We start from the raw sequence: 19,884 nt of genomic DNA on the forward strand, positions 1-19,884 counted from the left end.
TAATAAAAGGTAAAGGTAAAAATTATGCTAATGTGAAGTGTTCTTTACAGTATACTATGTAATGGTTGCCCAAAAGTATTTGTAGGTGAGACTGGGAGAGATATTGCTTAAAGACGAAAAGAATATAAGGCAGATGTGAGCAGACATAACACTTCGAATTCAATAGTCCTGCATATAGATCAGTGATAACATCTACCAAAATGGCAGGATTCTAAAACTCTAAAGAAAGGGTTAGGCAAAAAGATGAGAAAAGCTTTGGAGACAACACACATATGTAGAAAAGAAGTAATAATCATTGAGACGGCTTTATGTGTTGATCAATCATTGCGGCAGGTGCAGCTTTGACTTCACCAAATGGGAGGGAATGAGACGGCAATTAGGCATAGGGAGAAGTAGGATCAGATCAAGAGAAGACCACCAGCTCATGAGTACATAATAGAAGAGAACAGCTAATCAGCTTTAAACACGACAAAGGTCCCAGGAACGTCTAGTGTATAAACATATCTAGATTCCTCAGTGTTGCACAGTCTCTCTGAGGATGGAGTCTGTGTAGTCCGAAACTTAAGAGAAATGTAGAACTCAATCTTTTTTTTTTTTTTCTTTCCCACCAATTACTATCCATTTGTCAAAATGAACCAAGCATTTTTCCAGTTTATAGTTTGTCGTCTCATTCAGAGGCTAGTTTGTTGTTTGCATAATTTTTCGGATCTTTATTATTACTACGACTATTTAGGTCATTTATTTTAAATATTCATTTAATTTCACCTCTATGGCTGGACTGACTTTTTCTTTCTTTTTTTTTTACAGAAAATGGACAGAGGAAGGACAAACAAATGAAAAAAAAAATAATAATCCATACACCAGATTACAGGTGTATTCAGCTCATTATAAAAAAAAAAAAAATCTGTAACAATTGGACTTGAACTGCTATAGGTTGAAGTTTGGGGGGAAACTTTTCCGGGAAAGTGAGTTCCAGAGAGAAGGAGTTCGGGGAATAAAAGAATTCTGATAGGTAGAAGTTTTGCAGTATGGCAGTGTGACAGTCCAGTCATAAGCACTATACCGTGTAGCACAGCGGAAGGCGTGGAGAGGTGGAACAATGAATGCAACTTCGTCTGAGCATTTGCCATGAAATCATCTATGAAATAAATGCAAAGGAGGCAACATTCCTTCGTACTTGTGCAGGAAGTAGTTCATTTGTAATTGCTGGGCCATTAATTATTCGTATGGCTTTCTTCTGAATTTTGTCCAGTTAATTTAGTACAACCTCTCCACATCCACTTCATATGGGTAAGCAATATTCTACAACTTGTAAATTATACAGCAGCTTAGAGTGCGTCAGTTGAGAAGTTACGGATTCCATACAATAATCCAAGTTTCTTTGAAGCGGTTTTAGCAAGCGAAGTAATTGGAGCCTTTCTAAATTTTTGTTTGTGGTAAAATTACACCTGTCGAAAGATATTTAGAAGTTGGCCTTTCAGTTCTTTCGAGATTCTCCAAAGTCGACGGTGGTGAATGTTGGTGAGGAATGTAGGCAAATGTGGAAGTGACTAGTGGTAAAGGATACTGGTGGTGAAGTGCCTGAGAGATGAAGTAGCTCGTGACAGAAAGACTGCAAAAGAAGGGAATGGTGTGGAAGTGATTGGTGGGAATACCAGAGTTCAATATATATATATATATATATATATATATATATATATATATATATATATATATATATATATTAACAGGAAGATAGCAGACTGTTTGACAATATGATTGGTAAAACAAGGGGTAGATAATATATAACAGGAAATGAGTTTAATGGTGGTAGGAATGATTGACTTGAAATGAGCAAGAACATTCGTATTGGCGGGCCAATTTGATTACTGCTTTCTTGATAATGCCACAGGATTTTCTGTAGGTGATAATGAGTCGCAGAAACCTGAGGGCGTTAAGCCCGGTACAGGATTCCGCTTAGATCAGCCTTAGGCAAGAGGAACAGTAGAGACAAGAACCCGATTCTTCTCACAAAGGTAAAAGAGATTATCTACGGCACCAAGAATGAAACAAAGATGGCCATGTCATCATAATGAAGGGATTAACAGTCTTGGGGCTTCAGTACTTAGTTTGAACTAAATATGATCATTTAGTTTAAGTTAGAATCGAGTACTGGAGTAGGCCCGATGATAAAAGTTTGATGGTGCCAGAATTAACAATCTTCGTTTTTTTTTACTTCTTCCTTGTAAACGTAACATTAGCCATTGCTGAAACAGACTAATATTGTTGTCTACATCATGTGAGGGGTAGATATTACGAAAATTTTATCCTATACAGTACATTCAACTCCTCACCTTTAATTTCAGTACCTCTTATCCGCTGTCAAAAAACTTACAAAATGTCGGAACTTTCTGCCAAGCTAGGGATGCCTTTACAAATATACATGTACTGTATTACACACACACACACACACATACACACACAATATATAGATAGATTGATAGATATAGATAGATAGACAGATACATACATACAGAGAGAGAGAGAGAGAGAGAGAGAGAGAGATTGTTCTTGCTTTTCTTATTGTTAATACCTCGCTTTTCCATTTTTTTTTCTTTTGTTCTCGTCTTTCTACAAACGAATTCTTTCTTGCTATTCTTTTTGTCATTCACATTGTCAGTTTCTCTGGACGTAGATTAAAAATGAAATATAGAAGTGAGAGACGACAAAAAATAATACAGATTTTACGCCCTGCATCCTAAGGATATTTGTGATGTAGTGTTGCTGTTTCAACTTTTTTTTTTGGGGGGGCTCAACATAAACCTTCAAACTTGGAGGTATTAGATGTAGGCTATACGGTACGAAACAGTCATCAGTAACCCCGTCACTGCAGAACGTCTTCTCTAAGCCTAATGAAATGGTCTGAGGGAACACGAGAATGATACAAATGATACTTCCTCTAAGTGAATTGGTTAAACGATTAAGAAAATGACCCATAAATACCCTGCACAAAAAAATATAAAACTGATGAAGGAAATTCATCCAGCCTTTCAACTCTAGGACGCATTTTATATATATACTACTATCTTCAGGTGATCTCATAAAGCTCAAAGTATTTTTTTTTTTAATTGTAGGGATTGGATACAGCCTTCAGTGACTTCTCCAATATAAGGGGACCTTCTTAATTTGAAGAGGATCATTTGAACATAGGAAGACGATCTCAGGTTGTAGGGGCTTCTTACTTACCAATGACCAATAAATAAGCAGTAATCCAGGATTAAAATGCATAAAAAAGTACAGTTTGCACCCAACCTGAATAGGGACCAGAATTTATAAATGTGCAGCTGACGTCTCGTGCTGTGGAGGAAAGTTTATTGACTGTTTTCCCTCTGAGAGAAGGGTAACTCTTGATGTTATGAATAGCCCCAACACGTAATATTTTTGACAACCGCACTGCAGAAAACGAAAGGTACATTTACTGTATAGGAAACCCAAAACTGGAAATTCGAACTTTTACTATTAGGAAGACTGGTGAACGCTGCAGACTCACTAATTACGACTGGTTTTTGTCCATGTTTTTTCTGGGTTGCACCGTAAAGTGCTGTGGCAATGGGGGGATGGGGGTGGAGTGAGATGGAAATTTATACACTTGTTGAGCATCAGAGATTATTTGTGGGGTGTTGGAACGAGGTATTAAAATGTGTGTGTGTGTGTGTGTGTGTGTGTGTGTGTGCTTTGCTCTGAAGGTCATTTGCTAGCCTTTTCAGAGATCCAGTTGCACAAGTCTCTCTCTCTCTCTCTCTCTCTCTCTCTCTCTCTCTCTCTCTCTCTCTCTCTCTCTCTCTCTCTCTCTCTCATCCGTATAATTTTGGAAAATAAAACTGCCACAGAATTTCCCGGCTGGAATTGCAATGTGTGTGTGTGTGTGTGTGTGTGTGAATTACTTGCTAACCTACTTTCTCCGGACATAAGCAGGGGGATATAGCACTGTAGCCAGGAATGAACTAATTGAATCACCTGACATGGTTGAATTTATACTTAACTGAATTAAATAACTGAGGACAGAGCGAGTTGTATCTCCCTGTTGTACATCACCGAAAAATTATACGAGTTTAGTGCACTTGGTGATGCTGGAAAGCTATTTGCGGCTCAGGTTTCAAAGACATTTTAAGTAATGGAGTCAGTTGGCAGGAACCGAGTTTGTTTGTTTCAGTCTTCATATTATTATAGATATACGGTATGTTTTGGTGGGGGGGGGGTCTTTTCATTGGAGCTGGGGAAGGATGGGTTTATATACTAGTATATGCTTTCTCTACGACAATAATTAAAATAAAAAAATGTTAGATAAGCTGTTAGGGGCAGCTAATGCGAACGAATGCATAAAACTTTTCCAAGCTTCTTTTGAAAAATGGAGGTATGTTTTTTTTTTAGCCATATGTAAAGGCTACAGGACACAAAGCGTATCCGACCTGCCCCGTATTGGATCAAGGTTCCACACAGAATGCAGCAGGTAACTTTCTAGGAACAGTTATTACGGCGTGTGGTGGTTCCTCGCCCATCTTTTGGTGCTCCCAGTTCGTGGCTCGGCTTCAGTACTGGAAGTTAAGATTGTGTACACCCCTGTGGCGGGGGGTACACAATCTGGCCGCAATATGGGGTGGTACTACTTCTCTGCGGCCAGGTTGTGTTAGGAAGAATACTGCCACCGTATTCCCTGCGTGTCGTAAAAGGCGACTAAAAGGGGCGGGGTGAGGGGACTAGGGACCCCCTCCTCTGTTTTTTAGTTCCTAAAAAGAGACAGGCCAGAGAAAGGGATGGGGGATGGAGTTATCCCCGTACCCTGAAGATTGGGTCTATGAATGTGCGTGGATGTAGTATAATTGAGGCTAAAAGGGAGGAGATTGGAGGAATGTTTGTGAGAAGAATGTTGGATGTGTTAGCTTTGAGTGAAACGAAGATGAAAGGGAAGGGTGAGTCTATGTTTGGAAGTGTCAATGGAAGATTGTCAGGTGTTGATAGAGGAAGGGCAAGAGAAGGTGTGGCCTTGTTAGTGAGTTCGGAAGTATAGCAGTGTGTGATCGAATGGAAGGAGGTGTCATCGAGACTGATGTGGGTGAAAGCGAAATTTGAACGTGAGTTGTGGGTGTTTGTGAGTGCATATGGGCCTGGTAGTGAAAGGGATGAAGAAGAGAGGGAGTCTTTCTGGAATGATGTTGATGAGTGTCTGCAGAGTTTTGGAGCGAATGTGAATGTGGTAATGATGGGAGATCTGAATGCTAGAGTGGGAAATGTAGCAGTTGAAGGTGTAGTTGGTATGCATGGTGTGCCTGGAAGAAATGAAAATGGGGAACGAATGATAGCGATGTGTGTTGAGCGAGAGATGGTGATTGGAAATACGCTGTTTGAGAAGAAAGATATTTATAAGTATACATGGGTGAGACAGGAGGGTGGAAGGGTTGTTGATAGAGCTTTGATGGACTATGTGGTTGTGTCTAGGAATGTAATAGGAAGATTGTTGGATGTGAGAGTTCTGAGGGGAGGGTGGAGGTATGTCTGACCACTACCTGGTGGAGGGAAAGTTAAGAGTAGGTAAGAGATGGGTGAGAGCTAGGAGGGTTAGGTATGGCAGGGAGGTTTTGAAAGTGAGTGAGTTGGATAAAAGAGAGAAAAAGATAGAGTATCAGGAGAAATTGAAAGATGAGTGGAACGCACTGAAAGATCAGGAAAATGGCAGTGTGGAGGAGGAATGGCAGTTGTTTAAGAGTGCTGTGGTGGGGCATGCAGAAGAGGTGTGTGGTGTGAGACGTGTGGGTGGTGGTGTAAGAAAAGGAAGTGAATGGTGGTGTGAGGAAGTAAGTATGGCTGTGGCTGAGAAGAGACGTGCATATAAAGTGTGGCTGCAGAGGAAGGATGAGATGTCATATGAAAGGTATAAGGAAAGGAAGAATAGGGCGAGAAGGGCTGTGCGTGATGCTAAAGTGGCAGCAGATGAGAGGTGGGGTAGGCGGCTTACAGAGAATTTTCAACAGAATAAGAAAATGTTTTGGAAGGAGGTGAAAAGGGTGCGAAAGGGAGAGTCTGGGAAGGAAGAACGAGTAAAAGCAGAGGATGGAAGGATGTTAATTGAGATGGATGCAGTAAGGAAGAGATGGGCAGAGTATTTTGAAAGATTGTTAAATGTAGAGGAGGAAAGGGTGGCTGAGATTGTGGCAGATGGAAGGGTGCAAGGAATAAATGTGTTGGGAGAGTTGAATGATTCTTTGATCACGAAGGAGGAAGTGGAGAAGGCAGTAAAGGAGATGAAAACAGGGAAAGCTGCAGGTATGGATGGGTGTGCTGTGGAATGCCTAAAAGGTGGTGGAGTGCCCATTGTTGACTGGTTAGTAAGATTGTTGAATGTGTGCTTTGTGAAAAGTATGTTGCCAATTGACTGGGCAAGTGCTTGTGTGGTCCCGTTGTATAAAGGGAAGGGTGATAAGTATGAATGTACTAGTTTTAGGGGTATAAGTCTGTTGAGTGTTGTAGGTAAGGTTTATGGTAGTGTTAATTATGAGAGTTAGAGAGGGTACAGAGGGAGTGATTGGTGAAGAGCAGTGTGGCTTTAGGAGAGGGAGGGGATGCGTGGATCAGGTGTTTGCTGTGAGACAAGTGTGTGAAAAGTATTTAGCAAAAGGCAAGGATGTGTTTTGGGCATTCATGGATTTAGAGAAAGCGTATGATAGAATTGATAGGGAGGCTTTGTGGACTGTTTTAGGATTGTATGGACTTGATGGTAGGTTACTAAAAGGGGTGAAAAGTTTTTATGTAAATAGTAGAGCATGTGTAAGAGTGGGAAATGCTGTGAGTGACTGGTTTCCTGTGAGAGTGGGGCTGCGACAGGGATGTGTGATGTCGCCTTGGTTGTTTAATATTTACATGGATGGTGTTGTAAGGGAGGTGAATGCAAGAGTTTTAGGTGGAGGTCTGAGTCTGGTGAATGTTGATGATGGAGAGTGGAATCTGAAGCAGCTGCTGTTTGCAGATGATACTGCACTGGTGGCTGATTCAGAGAAGAGATTGAGATAGTTGGTAGAGGAGTTTGGAAGGGTGTGTGAAAGGAGGAAATTGAAAGTAAATGAGAATAAGAGTAAAGTGATAAAGTGTACAAGGTTGGTAGATGGTAGGGGGATGAATATAGCTTTGAATGGCGAGTTGCTTGAGGAGGTAGAGTGTTTTAAATATCTAGGGTCACATGTTGCTGATGATGGAAGAATAGATGCAGAAGTGAAGTTTAGAATAAATGAAGTAGGAAAGGTGCTGGGAGGAATTAAAAAAGTGTTTACATGTCGTTCGCTTAGAATGGATGTAAAGAGAAGGTTGTATGAGGGTGTTGTGGTACCGACTGCGTTATATGGGGCTGAAACATGGAATATGGGTGTAGCAGAGAGGAAAAGTTTGAATGTAATGGAGATGAGGTGTCTGAGGAGTATGTGTGGAGTGACACACATGGATCGAGTGCGAAATGATGAAGTGCGAAGGAGAAGTGGAGTTGTTCGGGAGATGGCTGGTAGAGTTGAGCAGAGGGTGTTGCGATGGTTTGGGCATATGGAGAGAATGGATAGTGAGCAATTGGTGAAAAAGATAACTAGATCTGATGTGAGAGGTGTAAGGCTGAGAGGAAGACCACGAATACGATGGATGGACAGTGTGAAGAGAGCACTGGATGCGAGAGGGATGTCTGTTGACCAAGGAAGAATGGCTGTGCGTGACAGAAATAAATGGAGAGAAATTGTAAATGAATAAGTGATGACGCAGCCCTGAGGGGATATTCTCCTGCATTTGGTCTGATCAGCTAGTCAGGTCAGGTGCGGGTAAGGGGATGGGTCTGTTATGATGTGGCAGGGGTAAACCAGCTCTGCTGTCGGGCCCTGCTGCGGATGTCACTGATTGCATTGCGCAGTTGACCCTTGTGCGGTGTGGTGCGGTGAGGATCTGTCCGTTCTCCCCTTGGGGCTAAGATGCGAATGAATGTGTTTGAATGGATGAGTAAATGGGGAGTGTGTCGTCCTGTCTCGGCTACCTCCCTTTCCTTGGGGGAAGCAGCCTAGGTATATAGATAGATAGATTTATAGGAGGAGATGGAGAAGGAGGAGAGTGACAAAGAGAGGGGAATGGAGGAGAATGACAAAGAGAGGGGAATGAAGGAGGCATGGGAGGAAGCAAAGGGAGAAGTGGAAGAGAGAAGGAAAGGAAAGGGCAAGAGGAGGAGAAGAGGAAGAGGAGGTGGAAGGAGAAGGATAGCAGAAAGCGGAAAAAGACAAAAGCGAAGAAGAAGAACAACAACAACAACAACAACAACCGGCAGAACAAGAATAAGGGAGAGTACAAGAAGAACAAGAACAAAGCGAAAATATGAGGAAGAAGAAAATACGAAGAAGAAGAGGAAGAAGAAGAAGAAGAAGATGATGATGATGATGATGATGATGATGATGATGATAATGAGGAGGAGGAGGAGGAAGAGAAGGAGGAAGAGGAAGAATAGAAGGACAATGAGAAGGTGGAGAAGCACGAAGAGGAAGAATGGGTAGAACAGAGAGAGGGAGGCGATAGGAGAGGACTGGCAAACTAAGAAGAGGGATGAGGGAGAGGGAGGGAGAGGAGAATTGATAAAAAGAAAAGCAGGTGGGCGAGGAGGAAGGAGGTGGAGGTTCAAACAGCCAGCAATAAAATCCATGAACCCTTGGCTACACGGGCTCTTTATCAAGTAGAATTAGTTAACGCAGTAGGCTGAGCTGAGACTTATCTTACCGCTGCACGATGTCTCCAAAGCTGAGTAAACCCTGGCGTAGGCAAGAGTGGAGACATCCTCGCTATGACTGGCTTTAGCAGTATATCTCGACCAGTGATGTTTCTTCAGATGGTTTGTTACTCCATTCAGTTCTGTGACGTATCATCCGCAGATAGTTTACCTTAGTTCAGGATGGAGTTTGCAGAGTCGAGTTTAGATGTAGTCTTCATGTACCATACCACTGTAATGGAAGGAGAAGACTTCATTTACCCTCTCAAGATCTTCGGGTAGATAGGCCAGTCAATAGGGGGTTGAATTGGGAAAAAAATCATGGAAAGCTGCAATAAGCTTTATTGTCTTCGTAATAGGGTGCTTAATAACATATTAATTTTGCACCCCTCTACCACCCCGGATTTGGCCGCCATCTTGAAAAAATGGCGGCGAAAAATAGTTTTTTGCAAATATCTCGCTTGGAACTCATTTTAGAGGGAAATGTGTCATACATAAAATAATCTACATAAAATTCTCTATAAAAACTCTTCTATTCATTTTTGTGATACGTTGCACCGTTTTGGTGCCAGATGTGTGAAAATGTTCGCAGCTTGTTTTTCATACTCCCCGTTTCCTTATATAGTTTCGAAAATTGTCTCCCAAGGGCATCAGTAAGTGGAAACCACCAAGACGTACAATAACATTACTTAGGTGTGAATCTTGACCACATTTTGCAACAATGTCACGAGTCTTGATATACAAAGGTTGGTCAAAGGTTACAAAGCAACTTTGTTGTTTCAGTTCTTTGCATTTCTCTACAGCTTGGTCAAGTACTGTGTATATGGTGTCATAATCGGTAGGTGGAGCATTTGTAAAGGGAAGGTATGAGATCTGGGACACAACATATGGCAAGTGTGCAGTACATTTCTCCATGTAACCATTCCATCCTGGACACTCTGTCTTCATTTGCCATTTTCCAAGTAGCCACAGGAGTTCCGTTGTTGTTACTGGCAAAGTGGTGGAAACTGGATTGATATTTGCTAAATCCCTGACTTTTATATGCAACAGTCCTTCTGCACTTATATTTTCAAATGCTTTAATGGGAACACGACCAAACTTTCCAACAGAGGATGCACAGGGGATCTTCTCTAGCCTTGTGATTGGCTGATCTGAAGTAGGATCATTTGGAGAAGGAGTGACACACTGAATCCCTTCCACACTGTGGAAAGTGTTGAATCCATCAATGGTACAGATGTTCACATCAGCGTTGTCGAATACAAACTGTGTAAATGAGTCAGTCTGAGGGTCCCTGGCTGGATGTTGCAAAGCGATACTTGAAAGAGTGCTGCCTCAGGATAGGAAGCACATAATCCCAAGGTAGAGAGTACATTCAGTAGATGCTTAGAACCATACTTTTGACTGAGATGAACAGCAAGGCCTATTTGTAGAGGGGATATGAAAGAACTTGGTCTAGCTAGCTACATTTTCCACTAAAGTGAGTCCCAAGCGAGATATTTGCAAAAAACTGTTTTTCACGCCATTTTTTCAAGATGGCGGCCAAATCCGGGGGGGTAGAGGGGTGCAAAATTAATAAGTTATTAACCCTAGAATACATACGCTAATTTTACTGCATCTTAATACATACGTTGGGTTTGATAAACCCATTTTTCGGAAAGTCATACACCGATGTGAAAATCCAAATTTAGTAAAACCAAGTACATTATATAAAAAATACAAGCTTTGTACTTTCACTTGAACCTGATGTAAATGAGTTTGTATGATATCTTAAAGGTTAAGTGGTAACTTGAAAAAAAGTATCAAAAATGGGGAAAAATTCTGATGTAACTAAAAAAAAATATGTGGAAAATTTGAAACAGGAGCTGCAGACTTCTGCACTTGCACACACACTCCTGGGTCGTGGGCGCTGCAGCATATGGCACTCTAATCCTTACAGACTCACGGTGGGCCGTGGTGGAGGTAGACAAAAAATGGGGTATTTTTTTTAGAGTAAAAAAATGGAGTACGAAGATTGGCAATTTTTCATGCAATCCCAGACCCTTGAAATTGAACACTACATGGTATTTGGACCTCTCTAAAGCTTTACCCAGTGATTTTGACCACCCACCCACCCCCACAACCTTGTTTTAGGGGGTAACTAAGATAGAACTTACAATTATCAGGAAATGTCATTTGTTGAGTAGTGAATGTTATTATTTTACTACTGAAACCTCATAATTGCAAAACGCAGTGGTATGCAATCCAAAATAGTTGCTATTTGTCATTTGTGGTGTATTTATGGCCGTGAGAAAAATAATTTGTTCGAATTTTCCTTGACAATTCTCAAAATCATGAGCACTTCCTTGGACTCACAAACAATCACCACAGACAGGGTAATAATGCCCCAGGCAGACAGCCTACTGACATTTGGTGCACCGGAAGCAAGTCTTCCTGTCAGTCGGAACAGGGCACTCCCGGCACTGGACAGGTGGACTCTGATTCTTAGCACCCAGTGGTGTTCATTATTTTATCAAGTTCTTCATCACTCAAAAAATGGTGGGCCATGATTTCACAGTTCACAAAGAAATATCTGTGTTCTAAGAAATATTCACTTCCTGCAAGGAAAAGCACTTTAGAAATCATACTCAAACTACTTGCGGGATATGACAAACTCTGTGTCACATATGTACGGGAGTACATACGATGGTTGTAAGATACCCAAGGGCGCCGATATGGAAATTTCCTTCGAAGAGAGCAGAGCAACACTACCTCTCCCTACTATAGTCTCACCAATCTAAAACCAAGGTTTGGGTGGGGTCTGGCGCTGGGTGCAGCCATGCCATACTTCCTAAACGAACGATGAGTAGATTCTGTTATATGTGTAATAGGCATCACAGATAGGTACACACATACTAATACAATATAAACGTAAGTATTCTAGCATATCAAAGGAAGGTAAACTTGTAATGCATATGGCTCTCGTACATCAATAAAGAAACGTGGCATACATATTTTACAGTGGTGCTGAAAAAAATGTAGTTACTTTTACCGACTTTCACGGTAGTTCTAAGTTGGGTAAGTAATGTAACAATTACGTTTATAATATAATTTGAAGGAATCAGTAGAACATACGCTATTTTCTTAATAGAAATAAATAAGTTAAAACACTCACGAGCGGCAACATCCAGGCCCATACTGGGAGTTAATCCATTGGAGGGAGATTAAGCTTCTGTCACGTGCTTCCACTGTTCACTTTGTTATATATATACCAGTAACTTAAATTACATTTATAACTTAAATTAGTTTGTCTTTACACACACACACAAAAAAACACACACACACAAAAACACACACACACACACACACACACAGAAGTGGGTGAAGTCATGTCAGGCCAGGTGGCAAGGTGTGAGCGGACGAACTCTAACGGTGTCAGGTCAGCCATTACCCAATCAGAGTATAGGAAACAAGGCAACGCTGTACGCCGGGAAATCCCCGGCTGGACTCCACCCAAACCTTGGTTTTAGATTGGTGAGACTATAGGGCAACACGTGGAAGGAGGGTATCTGGGTGCCCAGCCGTCTCAGACAATAACCCACTCGGCAATCACGTGAACTCGGGTACGCGTTGGGTGTGATACGCCCGCATATGTATTCTAGGGTTAAGTACCCTATTACGAAGACAATAAAGCTTATTGCAGCTTTCCATGATTTTTTTCCTCTTTCAGCCTTTTTTCCTCCTCTATTGACTGGCCTATAGAGGGGATATCAAGGATATTAAAACAGTTACCTGCTCCATGGAGATCAGCTGACATTTGCACATGGCACTTCAGCTCCTTGAATCTGATGAAGAATTGTTTACTTCCGCCAGGAGGTATATGTTTTACCCTGCGTTTGTTTGTTTGTTTGTCTGTCTGTTAGCAGGATTACTCAAAAAGATATGAACGGATTTTCATTTTTTTTTTGGGGGGGGAGGGGGTAGGATATTGCCCAATAAACAATCGATTAGATTCTGGTTGTGATCCGGAAAATTTGTTAGTTTGTTCACACCAAATCTCCAAAAGTTCTCTATGAATTTCAATGAAATATTGTGGAAGGGTGTGCCATTGCCCAAGAAAGAATCTACTAAATCTTGGTGCGGATCCAGATGTGAATCCGGATCCTATATCCACGGATACGGATCCGGGATTATTTAAAAAGTTGCGAACGGATTTTGATGAAACTTTGTGGAAGGCTGGGCAATGGGTCCAGGAGGAAATGATTAAATTTTTGGGCGGATTCGGATCCGGATCCGGAATCCCGTATAGTATCTCAAAAAGTTCTTAATGATTTTCAATGAAATTTTGTCGAAAGGTGGGTCATGGACCAAGAAAAAAAGAATGATTAAGTTTTTCGGCGAATCGGCATCTGGATCCTTTTAAATGGCTTTGACATTGGTGGAGGTATGCACTCTCTGAGAGCTTTCTAGCTTTCTTTGCTACAGAAGATTCTCTTTTGTCACAGAGCATTTCTTTTATAATTAAGGAAATATAATGCAAGATGGTAATAACATGCAAATACGAGAGCCAACATATCAGGTATGTTGCTGAAAAGAGATACTACGAATAAATTACGGCTTATAATATTGTAAAACCACATCTACCCCCTGGGGGTAGGGGGGGTTTCAAGAATACTCCCCCAGTATCCCTGCTTGTCGTAAAAGGCGACTAAAAGGGTTGGCGGAGGGTTAGTGCTCCTCCCCGGAAAACAACTAACTAAAAAAACAAACAAGAAGCCTCGGACAAGGACTGACCAAACGATGACGACCCAGGACCGGACAAAGGACTTGGTAATGAGTACATGGAATGTAAGAGGAGCGAATGATGAGGTGAAAGAGAGAGAGATTGTCCAGGTGCTTGAGGGTGCGAAAGTGGATGTATGTAGAATAACTGAAACAAAATGGAGAGGAGAAAGTGTGAGAGAATGGGAGTATGGATGGGGTATATGTGCAGGAGTAGGTGAGAATGAGAGGGCAAAGGAAGGAGTACTTCGTATGTATAGTTGTGAGTAAAAGATGGAAGAGGAGCATAAGACAGTATGGATCAGTTGGGTCAAGGATTGTGTGGGTAAAGTTGAAAGTTGGAATACAAATGTGGGCGATTGTGTGTGTGTATGCACCAACTCAAGACCGTGCTAGAAGAGTGAGAGAAGAGTTCTGGACAAATGTGGAAGTGTGCATGGAAAAGTTTGGAAGGAATGAGAGAGTGTTTTTGATTGGTGATATGAATGTTAAAGTTGGGAATGTGAAGGTGGATGGAATAGTTGGTGAGTGGGGTGTGCCTGCTGAGAGAGATGAGAATGGGAGTGCGTTAGTGGACATTTGTGCTGGGAGGGGGTTGGTGATAGCCAATACCCTCTTCAGGCATAAAATGATCCACAGGTATACATGGCGAGTGATGAGAAGGGTGGGTGGTGAACTGAATGAAAGGAAGGCAATGATTGATTATGTGTGTGTGGATGAAAGGATGCGAAGATGTGTAAAGGATCCGAGAGTGTATAGAGGTTGGGGGAGTGGACTTTCTGACCACTAATTGGTGGTGGCCAGAATTAGAATGCAAGTAAGATGGAGGAATAGAAGAAGGGAAAGACGAGAGGAAGGAGTAGTTGCAAGGAGAGTGGAAAGGTTACAAGAGGATGAGAAAAAGGCAGAGTATAAGAGAGAAGTGGAGGAACGATTGGGCAAATATGAATTGGAGCAGATGGGAGACGTGGAAGGTGTGTGTAAGATATTTACAGAAGAAATATGTGCAGCATGTGATGTGGTGTGTGGAAGGAAGAGAAGACGGAGGGGGGTGCAAGGAACAGCGTGGTGGACTGAAGAGGTGAAGCAGGCTGTGGCACAAAAGAAGAAAGCATACAATGAATGGATGAGAAATAGGGGCGTGGAAGATGTTGAGAGTCGGAAGAGAGAGTTATATGTGGAAAGAAAGAGAGAGGTGAAAAGATTAGTAAGAGAGAGTAAGAAGAGAGTGGATGAGGAATTTGGAAGGAATTTGAGTGTAAAGTGGAGGGACTGTAAGAAAATGTTCTGGAGAGAAGTGAAAAGAGTAAGACAGGGTGGAAGTGAAGTTAGCAGGGGAGTGAAAGATAAAAATGGTAGATTACTAGTGGAGAAGGGAGAAAAAGTGAGCAGATGGAGAGGACACTTTAAGGAATTGTTGAACACAGAGGATGGAAGTAATGCGAGTATAAGTGGCTGGGGAATGGCTGGGAGAAGGAGGGAGGTGAGAAGACAGGAAGAAATCAGTAGGATAGAAGTTGTGGAAGCAATGAAGAAAGTTAAATCGGGGAAAGCCCCAGGAATTGATGGAGTGTGTGGTGAAATGCTGAAGCATGGGGGAGAGATAGAAGTAGAATGGATGTGGAAGATGTGCAGATTGGCCTGGGAGGAAGGTAGAGTCCTGGTGGATTGGAAGTCAGGTATAATTATTCCCTTGTCCAAAGGAAAAGGGGAAAAAGAAGTGTGTGGTAATCATAGGGGCATTTGTCTTCTTAGTGTAATAGGAAAAGTGTATGGTAGGATACTTATAGACAGAGTTAGAGAAAGAACAGAGAAATTAGTTGGGGAAGAACAGGGAGGCTTTAGGAAGGGAAGAGGTTGTGTAGATCAGATATTCATTCTTAGATCTTTAGTGGAAAAGTTTCTAGAGAAGGGAAAGAAGTTATATGCAGCTTTCATGGATTTGGAGAAAGCATATGACAGGGTGGATAGACAAGGATTGTGGAAAGTGTTAAGAATATATGGAGTAGATGGGAAGTTGTTGAATGCTGTGAAGAGTATGTACGATGGTGCGAAGGCTGCAGTGCGTGTGGATGGTGAACTAAGTGAGTTTTTCTCTTTGAAAGTTGGTTTGAAACAGTGATGTGTCATGTCTCCATGGTTGTTCAATCTGTACATGGATGGGGTAATAAAAGAGGTACAAGGTAGGGTAGTGGATGTTGGAGTGGTCCTGGTGAGAGAGGATAGTGTTTGGAAACTCCCTGTACTGTTGTTTGCAGATGATACTGTGTTGTTGAGTGAAGACGAAGGGGAGGTGCAAGGCTTGGTGGATGAGTTTGAGAGAGTGTGTAAGAAACGGAATCTAAAGGTGAATGTAGGGAAGAGTAAAGTGATGGTCTTTGAGAGAGGTGAAGTTAGTGAATGTACAGCGAGGTTGGATGGTGAGGAATTGGAAAATGTGAATACGTTTAAGTACTTGGGTAGTGTGATGAGTAAGGATGGAGGTTTGGAGGGTGAGGTGCTTGAAAGGGTACAGCAGGGAAGAAAGGTTGCTGGTTCTTTGAAAGCAGTGGTAAGAAGCAGGGAAGTGAGCATGGAAGTGAAAAAGTTACTACATGACAGTATTGTGATACCAACTCTAACGTACGGAAGTGAAGCTTGGACATTGTTGGAAGGACACAAGTCAAGAGTGAGAGCAGTGGAAATGAGTTATTTAAGAGGAGCCTGTGGAGTCACGTGGAGAGACAGGCTGACGAATGAGGATATAAAGGAGCGTTGTGGTTCTTTGAAAGCAGTGATAAGAAGCAGGGAAGTGAGCATGGAAGTGAAAAAGTTACTACATGACAGTATTGTGATACCAACTCTAACGTACGGAAGTGAAGCTTGGACATTGTTGGATGGACACAAGTCAAGAGTGAGAGCAGTGGAAATGAATTATTTAAGAGGAGCCTGTGGAGTCACGTGGAGAGACAAGCTGACGAATGAGGATATAAAGGAGCGTTGTGGTGTGGATGTGATAGGAAGCGTTATGAGGAATACACTGAGGTGGTTTGGCCATGTGGAGAGGCTGGAGGGTGAAAGACTGACGAAGAGAGTGTATGTGAGTGAGGTGGAGGGGGGAAGAGGGAGGGGGAGGCCGAGGATGAGATGGAGGGATGGGGTAGAGAGGTATATGAGAGAGGGGGGTGTGAGTTGGGAGCAGGGCAATGAAATGGCGGGGACCAGGGCGACTTGGAGGCGATTTGTTTGTGGCCACCCCAAACGGGATTGAGGCGTCTGGCAATAGATAGATAGATAGATAGACATCTTAATTCATGAATATCATTCGGTGTGTGTGTGTGTGTGTGTGTGTGTGTGTGTGTGTGTGTGTGTGTGTGTGTGTGTGTGTGTGTGTGTGTGTGTGTGTGTGTGTGCGTGCGCGCGCGCGCGCGCGCGCCGTGGCCCCAGAATGTCGACAATAGTTCTGGTCGTTTTCTTTTTATTAATAAAATTACGAATAGATAAAAGAAACCACTTTCGACGATTACTTTAAATAGGGTTGAACTACAATACATTGAAAAATGTGTTTGTGGAGAGAATTTAAACAAGTCGATTAATACTTGGCAAACTGGTATCGTTTGGTGGCTTAACGGATTCAGTCTGTGTGTGTGTGTGTGTGTGTGTGTGTGTGTGTGTGTGAGAGAGAGAGAGAGAGAGAGAGAGAGAGATGAATGGTTGTGCGGATATGCATGATGCTATGTATGCATATATGTATGTACTTGTGAGATTGTTTATATAAAGAGAAAGAGAGGAAATAAAAAGGAAAACGGTAGCTGGTGAGCATGAGTTAAGAGGGAGAAGGAGTTACAGAGACAAGGCAGTATGTGACCAAGCTTTGGCCCACCAGAGGTATAATTTCAAAGTGGCGCTGCTAGCGACTGGAATCAATACTTACCCTTATGGTGTAAATGTAACTAGCGCTGGAGTTATAAGAATTAGGTAATCTTAAGATGTAGGACTACCTCTTAAAAAAACAAAAAAACTACCTTTGAACTGATTTCGTGACTTAATAAAGGTATACTGAAGTACGTTTTCGCGTATAAAGAGTAACCACCAGTAAACAAGGAAAACTATTAGGCTAAGTAAGGGGATAGGTTAGGTTGGATAAATTCGGTTGGTTAGCCTAAAATTGGATAGGTTAGCCTAAAATAGGTTGGGTAGAGTAGGATAAATAAGGTCGGGTTGAATCTCGATAATTTACTTTAAGTTTGGGCAAATGGGCACTGATGAAGGATAATTTCGTACAAAAATGGCCTTCTAAGATGGCGTCCATTTGTCTTCACACACAGGTTAGGATAAATTTGGTTAGGTTACAAAAAAAATAAAATAAATTAAAGGTAGCCTAAAATTGGGTAGGTATCGCTGGGATACATTAGGTTGGATTTGGGTAAGTAAACACTGAAAAGGGTAATTTCGGTCATAAACAGCCTTCTTAGAGGGTGTCCGTCTGTCTGCGTGCACTGTAGGATAACGTCCGTCTGTGAACAACACCACTTTGTAAAGCACTTTTTACCACTTCAAAACATAGAAAACACTGAAACTTGAAAACGAGGTTGGAGAATACTTGAAGAATTCCATGAAGAGCTAAGGCAAAGGAAAAAAAGAGAAAAATGCAAAATTAGGTAGTCCTGTGTCTCTTTAAGAATGATCAAGAATTATGAATAGGGTGTTGCTCGTAAATACAGTATTTAAAAATGGTATTAGGATGAACAGGGGAAAAGAAAACAGTTTTCAGTGTCTCAGATCTGATGCTGTCACGACGCTTCATAGTTTGTCCTATTAGCTAAGAATAGTAACTTCTCGTTATATTACAAATATTAACATGTATATAATTCCCTATAGCATTGGCTGAACGTCCGATATTCAATTAAATCATATGGACGATGTATACAAGTGGTTTTAAGAATGTCATTTTGATGATCTCACCTACTATTAAACTACTGAAAAAAAAAAATAAATAAATAAAAAAATAGTGCATGCCACCACTAGCGAAGATTAGAGCCCATGCTTGCCCTTGACCAATTATTCCGTAAGGCACAGCTCGCGTGTTATAATACCAAACAATTTAGCTGCAATGTATATTTGCATACCGGGTAGTATTTTTAGCATGTTGAAATATTTTTACATAAATTATTTACATTATTCCATGTTTTCTGCAGGTACAGAGCGACTTGGTAACAATAATTAAATATAAGGTTTGCGAAAGTCATACCACGCCTCACCTTAAAAAAAAAGAAGAAAAAAAAAAAGGAAAAAACCCGTACAGATAGAGGGAAATCTTTCAATAATTAAACTTTCAACACACTGTTTTGATATAGGGCCCTTATGAAAGGCCCTACTTTAGCTTCGAGCACACGGCTGTTAGGCATCTCACATATACATGACAGAGTATGGTATATGGAATGCAAACCTATGAAAAAAAAAAAGTGAATTCAGACAGTGATGCTGATCTTCTCAAAGCAGTCCGTTTACACTTCTGCCTACTTCTATCCATATAACATTCGTCTGGTGTTGGATATTCTAGTTTTAATAGCTGTTTTCAAGGAGAGGATAGTTTTCATAATTTCAGTCTTTTCCCTGTACATGCAGGTACCATTGTCATAGTTTCATCTCGCGCTCGCGAGCGCACACACACACACACACACACACACACACACACACACACAGCGAGGCATAGCAGACCAGAAAAAATGACTGGCTATAAATGAGAAAGATAAATAAATTAAAAGTGAGTGATAGAATGACATTGGGTGCTGAGCTGCCTCCACCTCTCTCTCTCTCTCTCTCTCTCTCTCTCTCTCTCTCTCTCTCTCTCTCTCTCTCTCTCTCTCTCAAATGTTGAATCGAACACTCCCCTAGAAGGAAGGGAAGAGAGGACACGTGGACGGAAATAAGGATTTAGCTAATGAAAGGAAAGAATGAACAAAAATTTAAGCTGACGGAAGGCAGTCACAGAAGGAAGGGAAGAGAGGACACGTGGACGGAAATACGGATTTAGTCAGTGAAAAGAATGAACAAATTTTTAAGCTGACGGAAGGGAAAAAAATGGATAATAATAGAAAAGGAAAAATATTGTAGGAAAAAAATATGAAAGAAATACTACAAATCACACCGTGTTCCCAGATTTTTCACCAGTGACCCCCTCCCCCAATCCCGGCAGATTTTCGAAAGGTCTTTTTTTTTTTGCTAAAACCTTCGCTTTTTATGAGAAACATCGGAAATTCAGAGAGAAAGTGCTCACATGAACTTAGAAGTGCCTTGTACAAGTGACAATCCCCTCACCTGGTACCGTCTTCTCTCGAGCACGGCTACAGAGAAGACGTTTTCTATGGGAGGAGTAACTGTTCCAAACC

This window comes from Coenobita brevimanus, chromosome 21 (assembly GCF_032717465.1).
Source record: "Coenobita brevimanus isolate Jiangsu-jjx chromosome 21, ASM3271746v2, whole genome shotgun sequence".
NCBI classification, from domain to species: domain Eukaryota; kingdom Metazoa; phylum Arthropoda; class Malacostraca; order Decapoda; family Coenobitidae; genus Coenobita; species Coenobita brevimanus.